Genomic DNA, 14,555 nt, shown 5'->3' on the forward strand with positions numbered 1-14,555 from the left:
ACTCACGGTGTTAAATATTTACATAGACTGACCGTTATGCCCTTTCTAAATCACCATTCTCTTCCCTATACACACAGTCTCTTGCACTTTCTTCTTCTTCCCCATGTATTTTTTTATTTCCTTCCTTCTACATCTTCTTCCTTCACCGTCTGTCTGCCTAATTCTTCATCTTCTTCCTTCTCTATTTTAGTCATTTTATCTATTAAAAAAAATCTGAAAAAAAAACCTAAATTGTTAAATTAATTTATTCTCCAATTTTCCAACCTCAAAACCAGTTTCTCTTGGGCGAACCAAACAAGTTCCACAACGTCACTTGTGTTCTCACCGAATTGTTCACAACATTGCATCGAAATCCGCCGACTTCAATTTCAATTTCAATTTCTCCAGCGACTCTGGCCAAGACATAGAGTACGCCACAATTTCCGACGGCTTTCTGCTCGATTTCGACCTGCATCTAAACGAGGAGTTTAGTGAGAGCTTGATTAATGATTTCACTGGCCGTATGAGGTGATTGGGAGGATTAGAAGATCTTACCCAGTGTCATATTTTATCCTAATTATTGATTCTCTGTTCTCGTGGCAATCGACGTTGCCAAGAAATACAAACTATGTGTTGCGCTAAAATTTGGGGAAGATTAATCAGAAATCAAAATATCACAATTTTACTATTTAAAAATAAAAAAAAACTCAATCTCTCGTCTCTACCCCCACAAATATAAATTTTAAAATTGACAGATAAAACCTGATGAAGAAGACGATTGATTAACAGAAAAACAGAAAAGAGAGAAAAAGTGAGAGAGAGAAAATAATTTTATTAATATATGAGGGTATTTTTGTAATATTAGGCAGTGATATATCAGTTTCTGCACAAAAAATCGCAGCCTGAGCGCGTGAGATTCAATCACTGTTAAATCCTAACGGAAGGAGGATTTTCTGCAATATTTTAGAAACCGCGAGTAGGTTTTTTGGAATTTTCAGAGCACATGTGGGGTTTTTAGCAAATTCGGCAAACCACAAGGAAATTTTATGCTATTTTGCCTTATTATTATTATTATTAAGTAGTCTTAATTTTATTTTGATACTCTTTAAAATTAATATTAATACTATATCAGGAACCTATGAACATTGATGCAAATCTAAAAGAAAATCAAATTGAGCAGATTGATGAGCCATGTACAGGAATGATATATGATAGTTATGAAAGTATATTTCAACACTATCAAGTGTATGTGAGAAAGTCTGGATTTAGCGTTTTAAGGAGAACATTAACAAAGAAAAAATATGCGTATATGGCATGTGAAAAATCACGAGTACCATCTACACAAGATTTCCAAACGAGTAGGATATCCCACTCATCTCAATGCCATAAAGAAAGAAGATGGATTATGGATTATTTTAAAAACAGTTACTACAAAAAATCATGATCTTGATCCAAATATGTCGATTTTAATGTCGGCTCATAGAAAAATTGGTGTACACATGAAGAAGCAATTGGAGGCTAACGATATTGCAGATATAAGGCCAAATAAGAACATTCGATTGTGTGAAGTTCAAGCTGGTGGTCCTGAAAATAATAAATGTCTTCCAAAAGATTGTAGGAATTTTATAGAGAGTATGAGAAGATTGAGATTGAGTGATGGAGATGCAGAAGCCATTCGAAAGCTTTTTGCGAGATTGCAACATTTTTTTTTTATTTTTTTTATTTTATTTTTTATGTGATAGACATTGATGATGAGGAAAGGTTAAGAAATGTGTCGTGGATTCATCCGAGAAGTCAAGTTGCGTATTGAGACTTCAATGACGTAGTGAGCTTTGATACGACATATCTTGTCAATAAGTATGAAATTCCGTTTGGAGCTTTTGTTTGGATTAGTCATCATGGCCAATATATATTGTGAGGGTGTGCTTTAGTGACACGCAAAAACTCGATTTCATTTAAATGGGTTTTCGAAAATTGGGTTCAAGAAATGGATGGGGTGCGATCTAAAGCCATATTGACCGATCAATGTGAAAGCATTAAAATAGCAATAAGGGAGGTGTTTCCGGACACTATACATCGATATTGTTTTTGGCATATAATATCAGAATTGCCTTTGAAGTTTAAGGGTATTCAGAAGTATAATAAGACGATGGTCGAATTCAAATGAATCGTATTCGACAGTATTACGGTTCTTAATTTTGAAAGAAATTGGGATAAATTTTTAGTCAAATATGGATTGGAAAACAAAGTTTGGCTTCAAGATTTATATGCTGAAAAGGAAAAGTGGGTTTCGGTTTATTTGAATAACATGTTCTGGGCTGGTATGATTTCGACACAAAGAAGTGAACGGATACATGCATATTCTGATGATTATATCCATTCAAGATGTACACTGAAGAAAATTATGAAGTGACAATTGGCAAGAAAATTTAAAAAAAATTATGACAGACTTTGATTCAAATACAAAGATTAAGGTATGTAAAACTGAATTTCCATGGGAAGCTCAATTTTAAAAATTCCATATTTGGAAAAGTTCAAAAAGAAATTGATCGAATACTATATTGCAATATTATTCCGGGTCCTGAAGATGATGTTGTTGAAGTTGGTATTGAGAATTTTTTTGTGATGGAGATGAGACTTCGAAATGATTTCTTTGTGAAGGAATTCACTTTTAAAGTTGAATATCGTCCAAATGAAGAATATTGTGAGTGTGAATGCAAGAATTTTGAGTTTAAGGGAATAGTTTGTTCTTATATATTTAGAGTAATGACACTGAAGAACATACAATTTATTAATTGAAAATACATTTTAAATAGATGGAGAAAAGACGTGCAAAGGAGACATTCTTCGATATTTTTTAAAGAAGGATACCCACATATGACGAAAGAGTTCAAGAAATTTCAGCAAGTTGAAAAATATTTTCAAGAATGTGCTGATATGGCTATGGACAATCCTCAGAAGATGAATTTTCTTGAGGAAAAATTGATTGAATTGATAGAATTTTATTGTGGGAAGCAATTTTTGAGCCAAATTCTTCGGAAGAAGAGCCACTGATGAACGCTTATGATTTATATATAGAGGTTGCCGAAGAGAAGAAAAAAAAAGACATTCATGTTATTGTTCTGTCTGATTCTACCAGTATTACTCCTAAAGTTTCTACCAATCGCGATGATATTCCATGAAGAGTTGTTGGAAGAATTTCTTAGTTTATTTTCTATTGTTCTTGTTTTCTGAAGTATCGTTTTCCTATGATTATGAATAAAATTTGTTGTTGTTAATTTGTTGTTGTTAATTTTTTTTTTTCAATTTTTTTTATATGAGTAATGCGGGCAAGAACAAATAAAATTATACTTTTCGAAAAAGAAAAATTTGGAATACATGATGAATGAAGTTTAATTATGAATAAAACTATGAAGCAATCCACTTTACTTTTATCGAAATTGAAATTGAAATATTTTCACTTAGCTGAAATTGATTCATGAATAGAAGTCAATGCTTAGTCATCAGAACTAGAACTTTGTAAAACTCTAAGCGCATAAAAAACAACATTAATTTTACTAAAATCGGAAACGGGTATTCGTTCGTCAGCGGTTCCAGTTCCAAGCGGAACTGTTCTCAAAGCTAAACTGATTTTTTTTTCTCTGACCGTAAACCGCCGGTTCAAACCGGAGGTTTCGGTTTGAACACAGGCATATTGTATTTTTATTTTTTATTGTTGAAAAAAGATACTCCCTCCGTTCCAAACACCCTGCAACATTTTCTTTTTGGTATGTCTCAAACACCCTGCAATATTTCCAAAATAGAAAATAATTAATTATACTTAATCTCTACCCCACACTTTATCTCCTCACATCATCCAAATAAAAAAATAAAATATATATTTTTCTCTTCATTACATCACCTAATTTCTAAATTATCTTACTTAATACTACCCATCTAAAATCCGTGCCAAAAGTAAATGTTGCACTAAAATCCGTGCCAAAAGCAAATATTGCACCTTATTTGGAACGGATGGTGTAATATATATTAACCTGGTGCGTAGTTGGGACGGTGGGTGAAGATGAGGAGGGAAAAAAGAAGAAAGGGGGAAAAATAAAAAAAAAAAGGAGAAGATTGGGAAAAAAAAGAGGTGATAGAGGAAGAACCTGAGTGTGGGCGGCTGATGCTGTGCTTGAATATGTAATGAATTAGGGTAAAAATTTTCATTACAGTATTAAAATTTTATAAAATTAAAATAATATTAATATTAGTGAAAATAAATATTTATAATGATGCATATTGTATAATTATATTTAACTTAAATTATATATTATTATTATTTAATATAATAATATTTTTTAATGATATTTACTTTAACTACTTATTAGATTTATTATTTTAATTATTTTTTATACAATAAATCTAATCGATTAATGTTATTTATATAATTTTTACACAATAAATAAACAATATATATTTAAATAAAATTAAAATTGAATTAATTGTTTTTTACTAAAACTAAAATTTAGAAAAATTAGAATATATAAAAGAAAATCACTAAAAATGCATAAATATAAATCAGCAATTCAAATCGAAACTGGCGGTTTTTAAATCAAAATCGTCGGTTTTGAAATCGTAATCGAAACCGAAACCAAAACTGTAATTTAAAAGGTTCAGTTTCAATTTGACTTTTCAATAAACTGAAACGAGCGGTTCAAACTGTCTAAAGAAATCTATATTAGGATAAGTAACAAGAAGATTTTTTAAAAGTTTTGAAGTTTCTAATTGCTTATTTCATTTGACACATATAAAAATAAAAAATATTGAACATTATTATTTATCTTTAAAAAAAATAAAATAATATTGTTCACTTGTACCTTCAAGAAATCAAGTAAAATTTTATTTTGGATATAATTTGTGAAAATTTCTCTTAAAATAAGATCATCAGTAAATATTTATATTTATTTTATTTTAATTTTGTGGTTTTGTGTTTAAATAGATCGCAATATAATTATCATTATTTATTTTATGTTAAAATGCAAAAGTTAAGAAATTTTGAAACAAAAAATAAATTGAATAAATTATTTTTATAACAATTATTAAATTGAATTTATCAAAAATCAAATTGACAAAAAAAATATCTAATAGATATAAACCTAAAAAAAATATATATATGTCAAAAGAAATAATATTAAACAATAAACATATAAACATTAATAAACTATATATATGCATATGTATATAATATGATATTAATAAATTATACAAATAAATATACTCCATATTAATAATTATATCTCGTATTGATAACTAATTATTATTGATAAAAATATATAAATGATTATCCAATCATTTATGATAATATAAATAAAAATTTCTAATCAAGGTATAAAAATAATTTATTAATTAATATTTTTAATATTTCTGCTTAGACCGAATCTGCCAAACAAGAATTTACAATAAATAAAATAGATTCTTATTTATATTGGGTCTCGCACTAGCTTAAGATCATTTATGAGTATGAGTTTGGATTTATTTTTATATTCTGATAATATGGAAATCTGTAGTTACTATTTGACGAGTGTGTTATGGATAAACTTTCGATCGAACTTAATAGTCTGTAAGTTAAGTCCGACAAAGTATATCATACTAAGCGAACCATGTGTGCTATGCAAGATTTGGAGGCATCGGAAGTTTGAACACATGATTTCACAATTACAACCACCAGACCATCCCTCACTGGATAAGTTCGGATTTATTCTTATAATGTAATGATATCATTCTTATGTCTTTACTTCTTCTTGTTGTTATTTTTGAGTTTCTATTTGTCTTTTAAAACGAAGGATAATTAATCTTTGTTCGTTCCTATTCCTCATGGAAGACAATAATTGAAGAATAAATAATAATCAACTTGTAAAAAACATCAATAGCTTACTCATAATTTAAATGAAGTTAATTTAAATATTTCACTTGTAGACATACAATTGATGATCTATTTGGCTATTTAGATATGTAAATTAGGTCGGTTGGAAAAGCCACTCTAGGCAAATATTAAGTGACAAATAAAAATATTGGAGATATTCAAATAAGTGATCTTTTAGTCACTAAACAAACACTACACCAATTCAATCACTTATTGTAGGACAATATATAATATACTATACATTTTTAGGAATAGGGTTAAAGAATATATATTGTAATATAGAAAATTATATACTCCCCCCGTCTCATAACTAAATATCAATTTACGTTTTGCTTGTTGATCTTTGGATATTATTATATCAAAACATATTACAAATCGAGGAAAAATTATAAAAATATTTCTATCAGTGTCTTATAATATTAATATAATGACATTTGTATAAAAAATTATACAAATATAAGGATATTTTTAACGTTAAGTACAATAACCCAAAAGGTAAATGGATACCTTGTTATGGGACGGAGGGAGTATATAGAATCAAATTATTATTCATTTCGTTCCACTTATCCTATCATCTTATCATTTTGACTGTCCTATATCTCATGTCAATCTCTTTTTTTTAGAAAAAATAATTATACATCTTAATCTTATTTTAAAAATTTTAAATTTATAATTTTTTAAATTTTAATCTATAATTATTTAGATTATAGGATAATTATTTTTATTAATACGTTTTTAATTATTTACTAATTATATTTCTCTTAAATTTTTGTATATACAGTAACTCGACAATAGCCAGAACAGAGAGAGTATTTTACTATTTAATATTATTAACTTTAAAATTTTAGATTGTATATTCACTTAAATTGAGCTTTACATGTGTTAGCGTATTTTTTATATGTTGTTATTTGAGACCTGCATATATGGCTATTTTTTTGGTTAATAATACAATATTTATTTTTACGCAAGTTTTCAAATATAGTATCAGAGCCAATTTAGGGTTTCTTTTGCCCCACGCATCACTACCTCGTTTCACCACCAATCGCCACTCACCGGACGACACTGCCGGCACCACCGCCTCTGCCTCCTCGAGACTGGCCGGCCCCCGAAGTTTGGTCACCATCGGCGGTGCGTCGCGCCTCCACGCGCCGGCCGTGCAAATCAGCGTCGGGAGCCTTTACGCCGCCTCCCTTCTTGCTGCGTGTGACGGTGCATCTAGTGGTATTGTCGGTTTTGACAATCTGATTTGAATTTTTTTCGCGACTATTACTAGGTTGGGTTGCCTCTTTTGATTTTCTGCACGATTCCTTTGCGCGCTATATTATTTTTTATCTTCTCGCTTCATAGTATGACTCTTAATATGGATTGTATAGAGGCTTCCGAGATTACTATTCCATCTTATGGTGATAATTATTATTTGTGGGCTAAATCCATGAAGAGATTTTTTATTGGTAAAAGATTATGACGATATGTTACTGTGACCTTTCTGCACCGGTTACTTCTATTGTCACTTTTACGGCGCCTCTCACCAATAAGGAGCTCACAGACTATTGGAATGCCTTGGATGAGTGGGATAGTAAGAATCACATTATTTTTAATTGGATTTGGAATACCTCTTCGAAGTCCATTCAGATTCATTTTTCGCTGCATGGACACTGCCAAGAAAGATTGAGATTATTTGCAGCATCGATATCAGGCCACTGGAGGGATGCATTATTATCAGTTTTATCAGGTCATTGAATTCATTGACACATAACTCGCGCCAGGATATGAATAAGTTCTTTTCTATTATACAATCTATGTGAGATCGCATTAATGAGACAAACATATAGATCGAGCACTTTCGGTTGATTCAACTCTTGAAAAAGCTTGGTCCAAAGTATCAGTTTAGGCGTGCTTCCTTACTGTATCGCCATCCCCTGCCTTACTTGGAGACAACAATGAAGGAGATTTTGTTTGAGGACACCCACCTCAAGGCGCTCAAGGCTCCTAGCCTTGATTCGGCCTTGGCAATTTCCTCTTCTACTCATTATCTCCGAGATAATCGCAAGGATGCCCGACCACTTTAGTCTGATAAATGTCGTGGTTGCCCGAATGATGATCATCTTTATATCTACTTCCTTAAGGTTGAGTGTCACTAATGTCATCAAAAGGGTCATATCCGTTTGTATTTTCCCAAAAATCCCAAGGTTGGTCAGTCCTCTTCCGGCTCTTTCTTTGCCATTTTTGCTGCCACTAGCGTATCATAGTCGCCTCAGCCGTCTACCACTCTTGAGGACCTCCATCACATGCTCACTCGGGTTTTATCAATCCATCATTCCTTAGCCTCGACATCAGGTAACAACACATAATATATCGATTCTGCCTGTTGTAACCACACGACACCTGACCGTCGTCTTTTACATTTCTCCCAACCCATCACCTCGCCCCTTCCTATATTTACCGCCAATGTCAACTCTATGTGCATTACCTATACTAGCCATATATCGTCCCCCAACCTCAATGATGCTTATGTAATTCCTAAATTAGCCCTAAACCTTGTGTCTATCAGTCAGTTGGTTGAGCATGATCTTACTGTAATTTTCTTTTCTTCTGGTGTGCAGGTTCAGAACACACAGATGGGTCAGATACTTGGGACGGGTCGCAAGACAAACTGCCTATTTGAGCTTGACCATCTTCGCCCTCGCCAGACACCATCTCTTTCCGCCTCAGTCTCTCATTTATCTTCCTATCACTGGCACCTCAGACTTAGTCATGTCTCCCTATCTAAACTCAATCTCTTGCAAATACAAGTGTTTTAGTTTCAATTCGTTTTTTAGTCTTTTGATTGTTTGCATTGTAAACTTGAAAAACAACTAGCTATACCTTTTTTGAACAACTTCTCTATTGTTGAGAAACCTTTTTTGTTAATACATTATGACATTTAGGGGCCCTCTCCTGTTGCTATTTTTACTAGGTTTCATTACTTTGTGTTTTTTTATTGATGATTACTCTCACTTTACTTGGATTTACTTTTTGCATAAGCGGTCTGAACTTGCCTCCATTTACTCTGCATTCGCTAAAATGGTGCAAACTCAATTCTCGTGTCTTATTCAGACTCTTTTCACTGACAATGCCCTTGAATATAATGATTATGTCTTTTTTAGTTTTCTGTCCACCTAAGGTACTCTTGTCCAAATTCCTGTCCCTACACATCTCAACAAAATGGTAGGGTATAACACAAGCATTGTCATATTTTAGACACAATTCGAGCCATGTTGTTATCTGCCGGTTGTCCAGATCGGTTTTGGAGTGAAGCTGCTTTTATTGTTGTCTATAATATTAACCGTTTACCCTCTTCTTTCCTTCAGGATATCACACATTTTGAGAGACTTTTCCGCCAGGTACCTGATTACTCTCATCTTCATTCTTTTGGTTGTGTCAGCTTTGTTCATCTTCCTCCTCATGAATGAAATAAATTAGAACCACGCACCTGTCTGTGTTGTTTTCTTAGGTATGAGATAGAATATAAAGGTTATCAATGTTGGGAACCTGTGTCAAATCATCTATGTATCTCGGGATGTTACTTTTGGGAGCATAAATTCTTTTCCTCTGAGTCTAAATTTTCCATTCCCTTTGAGTCAAAGCCCCCGTTCTTTGTTCTAGATTCCTCTCATTCTCCTGTAGGTCCCGAACCCCGTCCGTTCTTGCTGGTCTGTCTGATGTTGATCCTTCCCCACCAGCTGACCCACTTACGCCTCGTGAGCTTGTGCCGGATCCTCCGGAAGTTCCAGTTCCTGCCGCCACTGATCAGAAACTCACCCGTGTAAGTCGCCCCCATCTTATCTACTTGATTAACATTGCTTTTCTGCCAATTTATCTCACCATGAACCTAGGACCTTTCGCAAGATATATTGTGATCCCTTGTGGTGTGATGTTATATCTGAGGAATTGCAGGCTCTTGAGAAGATTAACACGTGGGATATGGTCGATCTTTCTCATTGCTAGAAACCTATTAGCTGCAAGTGGGTGTACAAGATCAAAAATCACTCCGATGGTTCTATTGAACAATACAAGACTTGCCTTGTAGCCAAGAGTTTCTCGCAATAGTATGGTATTGATTATGAGAAGACATTTGCTCTCGTTGCTCTCTTGACATATGTTCGTTGTCTCCTTATTGTTGCCGATGTTTGATGTTGGCAGTTATTCCAGTTGGATGTGAAGAATGCGTTTGTTCATGGCGATTTGTATGAGGAAGTCTACATGACTCCTCCATCTGGTTCAAATTTTTCAGGAAAGTATGTAAGCTGCGACGTGCCCTTTATGAATTGAAGCAGACACCCCGAGCTTGATTCGCCAAGTTTAGTATTGCGCTCTTTCAGTATGGCTTTTCTACATCTCCTTATCACTCTACTCTCTTTATTCATCGTTCTCCTACGAGGATCATCATTCTCTTGTTGTATGTGGATGTCATGGTTATTACCGGCGATGACACTTCTGGTATATCCGATCTACAGACCTACCTACATCGGCACTCCGACATAAAGAGTCTTAGTCAGCTCTGCTATTTTCTCGGACTTGAAATTTCTGACTCTCCAAATGGCATATATCTATCTCGGGCGAAATATGCATTTGATCTCATATCTTGTTCAGGTCTCACTGATAGCCATATTGCATCCACCCATCTCGAAGGGAACTGCCGACTTAATTCTTTCGATGACACTCCAATAAAGGATCCCTCCCGCTATCGATAGTTGGTGGGTTCCCTGATCTACTTGATGGTCACTTGCCTGACATAGCTCATGTGGTTCATATTGTTGCTCAGTTCATGACTAATACCCGGACAGTTCACTATATTGATGTGTTGTGCATCTTTCGTTATGTCAAGGGTACACTTCTACATGGTCTTCACATTTTAGTTGATTCTCCATTGGTTCTTGCTGGTTTCTCTGATGCTGATTGGGTAGGTGATCCGACTGATCGACACTCCATCACAGTTTATTGTTTTTTTTGGGGAGTTCCCTTGTTTCTTGGCGTAACAGAAAACAAACTCTCGTTTCTCGCTCTAGTGCAGAGTTTGAGTATCGTGTTCTTGCGGATTTGATTTCAGAGCTCATTTGGCTTCGTTGGCTTCTTTATGATCTCGGGGTTCCTTAGCCTTCTTCTACTTCCCTTCATTGTGACAGCACGAACGCAATCCAGATCTCCCATAATGATGTATTTTATGAGCGCACAAAGCATATTGAGATTGATTGTCACTTTGTTCAACAGCATGTTCGTGCAGATACTGCTCACCTATCTCCTGGCCTTTCCGAGGATCAGACTGCAGATATTTTTACCAAGTCCCTCTTTCCAGACCGGTTCTCCACATTGTTAAACAAACTCAAGTTGGTTTCTATTTTACTACATTGAGTTTGAGAGGGTGAGGGTGTTAGCATATTTTTTTATATATTGTTATTTGGGGCATACATATATGTCTATATATATGACATTGAAACTCTCATTTTTTTTTTGTTAATAATACAATATTTATTTTTTTTGCAAATATTCAAACAACATGAAATTGATGAGACAATGTTTTTGTATTAAACAATTGAAATTATATATTTTTGCATAACTCATAGCAACTTAACGCATCAGATCCCATCATAAATTCGAAGTTAGACGAATTTAAAGTAATCTCCTATGAAGCCCTCCTATTGCACAAATATATATAATTTTATTATTAATTTTTGTTAAGAAAAAACATATACTTCATAATAAATTAATTTAATTTTAAGTATACCATATAAGAAAAATGATAAAAATGATGTCAACGGTCTTCTCACCACACTTAAACCAAAGCTTTAATAGATGTTTATGGAGGTTTATATAAAGTGGTCAAATTGACCTTTCGAAGTATTTAAATGCTCCATCGCTCCCAAAACTATAGTTTTATTTGAAGCGAAATTTAAAAAGTATTAATATTATATTAATAATTGATAAAAAAATATGAGTAAATTTTTTTTTTTATCCTTGTCAGTGTAATAGATGCAAAAAATAAGGGCATTTGTATAATAATAATGAAAAAAGATGGATAATTTTACGGTGATACGAATATTTATAAAATGAGACTATTGTTTTGAAAAACAGACAAAAATGATAAATAAGACTGTTGTATTGAAATGGAATGAGTACATCATTTTTGTTATTTTCAACTAAATAATTTTTTTTTAGTAAAATTGTATCTTATTAGAGTCAACAAAATCCAAGGCCGTAGATTATAATATATATATATATTTAAAAAAAATTCTTTTGATAAATAATAAAATAAAAATTTAAAAATAATTAACATACCCTATTTTATTATTATCATTATTAGTTTTTTTTTTATAATGTGGGAATCCGCAACCGTTATTTGACGAGTGCGTTATGGATAAACTCTGACTGAACCTAATACTCTACAAAGAGCTCGACAAAATAAATCACACTAGGCGAACTATGTGTGACAGATGAATTTGGAGGACGTCGTGCGCGTCGTTCAAAGCCTATTTGATCAGTAGATACATATCCTTAATTTATACTATTATTTTGAGTTTAAATAAACATACGTTTTATTATGTTTATTATTTACTGTTAATATGATTCTTACATCTTAATAAAAGATTTCTTGAAATTTATTGGTATTTTATTAAAGTCTATACAAAGATCAATATTTCATTAATTTGGTAAGTTTCTTGATTGCGATTGAGACTAAGCATTTTTTATTTTATTATTATTATTATTATTATTATTATTAACGAGGAAGAATTTTGATGATGATTATTATTCGATTTGGATTTGTGTTTACATAACAGTAATTTGATATACTATTTTGGGGTAAATTATAAAAATTTGTGCGTTTTAATAAAAATACACAAAATATTTTATATTTTATTTATTGTGTAAAATTTTTTGTATTAAATTAAAATATGCATAAAAATTACTTTAATCCAAAATTGATATTTAGTTATAAATAAGTACCTTATTATATAAGTTTCATACAAATAAAATATTTCAACTAATATTTTTAAATAAAATTAATAACAAAATAATTTATCAATCATTAGTTTAATAATTTTTTTGAGACAAACTGTTATCTAATTTTTATAAAAATATAAAATATAAAATTATTTATTTATTTACATTATTGAAATAAGATTATTTAATATATATATTATGTATATAAAATTTGTATAATTAGATTCGTGTTACAATCAAATATCAATTTTTGGAAGAAAAAAATATTTTTTAATATAAAGAATTTTCACACAATGATAAAATACAAAATATTTTGTGTATTTTTATTAAAAATATAAGGAAGTATTATGCAATTTGCTATACTATTTTACAAGAAAAGAAAATCTATTTTTATATTAGTAATCTTTATTGAACAGCCATTTGAAATTTTATAATAGATTAAAAAATAATATTCCTTTTGTCCCGATTATGGCATCCTATTTACTTTAAATATGAAAATTTATTAAGATATAATTAGTAAATAATTAAGAATGTATTAGTAAAAATAATTATCGTACGATAAAATTTATTTTAAATTAAGATTAAGATAATTAATTAGTCTAATTAAAATTTAAAAAAAATAAAGTAAAAGATGTAAAATGAAATTAAAGTATATATTTCTTTTTTTTTTTTAAAAAAGTGACAAAATAAATTAAATAAACGGAAATGAAAAAGTGGACACAATAAATGAGAGATATTAGTATTTTATTGGTTAATAAAATGTGTAAGAAATTTTGGAATTTTTGTGATTTGACTTTATATATAAAGTAATTATATGTGTAATGATATTTTTGTAATTTAAATAAAAATTAAACTATATTTTTTATATTAGTGTATAATTATTTTTCTAAAATAAGATATAGATACTTTTGAATTAGATATAAAAAAAAAATGATAAAAAAATACTTTGACGTAGGAGAGTGAGTAAAATTCTACATTAAAAATAATAATTTAAGTATAATATAAAAAATAAATATTTAATTAATTAATTAATTAATTTTATTGGAGATTTTTTTTTTTTTTTAAATAACAAATTCAGATAAAAAAAACCTATAAGCAAACACGGCCTTAATTCACTACAATCATTCAACACATCTTGCACAGCCTAATGGAGTTCAACGTCTAAGATTATACTCCCTCTGATCCAGATACCGTCTCTACTATACCGTAGACACAATATTTTAGGAGGGCTATAATTAGTAGATAATTAAGAATATATTAGTGGAAATAATTATTCTATAATATAAATAATTATAAATTAAGATTAAGATAACTAATTAGTTTAATTAAAATTTAAAAAAATAAAATAAAAAAATTTAAAATGAGATTAAAGTGTGTAATCATTTTCCAAAAAATAAAAGTGACATGATATGTTGGACGGACATAAACGACAACGTGGACATGGTATCTTGGACGGAGGGAGTATTATACCCATACATATATGTAATTATTTATTTATTTATCCATTATTTCATATATATATATATATAATTTGTCCAATACAGACATGTGGAAGTGCTTGATGAAGAAAGTCCACTCACAATAATTAAATTGTAATCCCAAGGTTTGTATAAACGTGGTTTTATTTACTTGAGGTCAAATACTATTTTCAAGATGAAATAATATTAAATATTTTTTAGAATAAAAGAATAAATAT

This window comes from Andrographis paniculata, unplaced genomic scaffold (genome assembly GCF_009805555.1).
Source record: "Andrographis paniculata isolate CXL003 unplaced genomic scaffold, ASM980555v1 Contig14END, whole genome shotgun sequence".
NCBI classification, from domain to species: Eukaryota; Viridiplantae; Streptophyta; class Magnoliopsida; order Lamiales; family Acanthaceae; genus Andrographis; species Andrographis paniculata.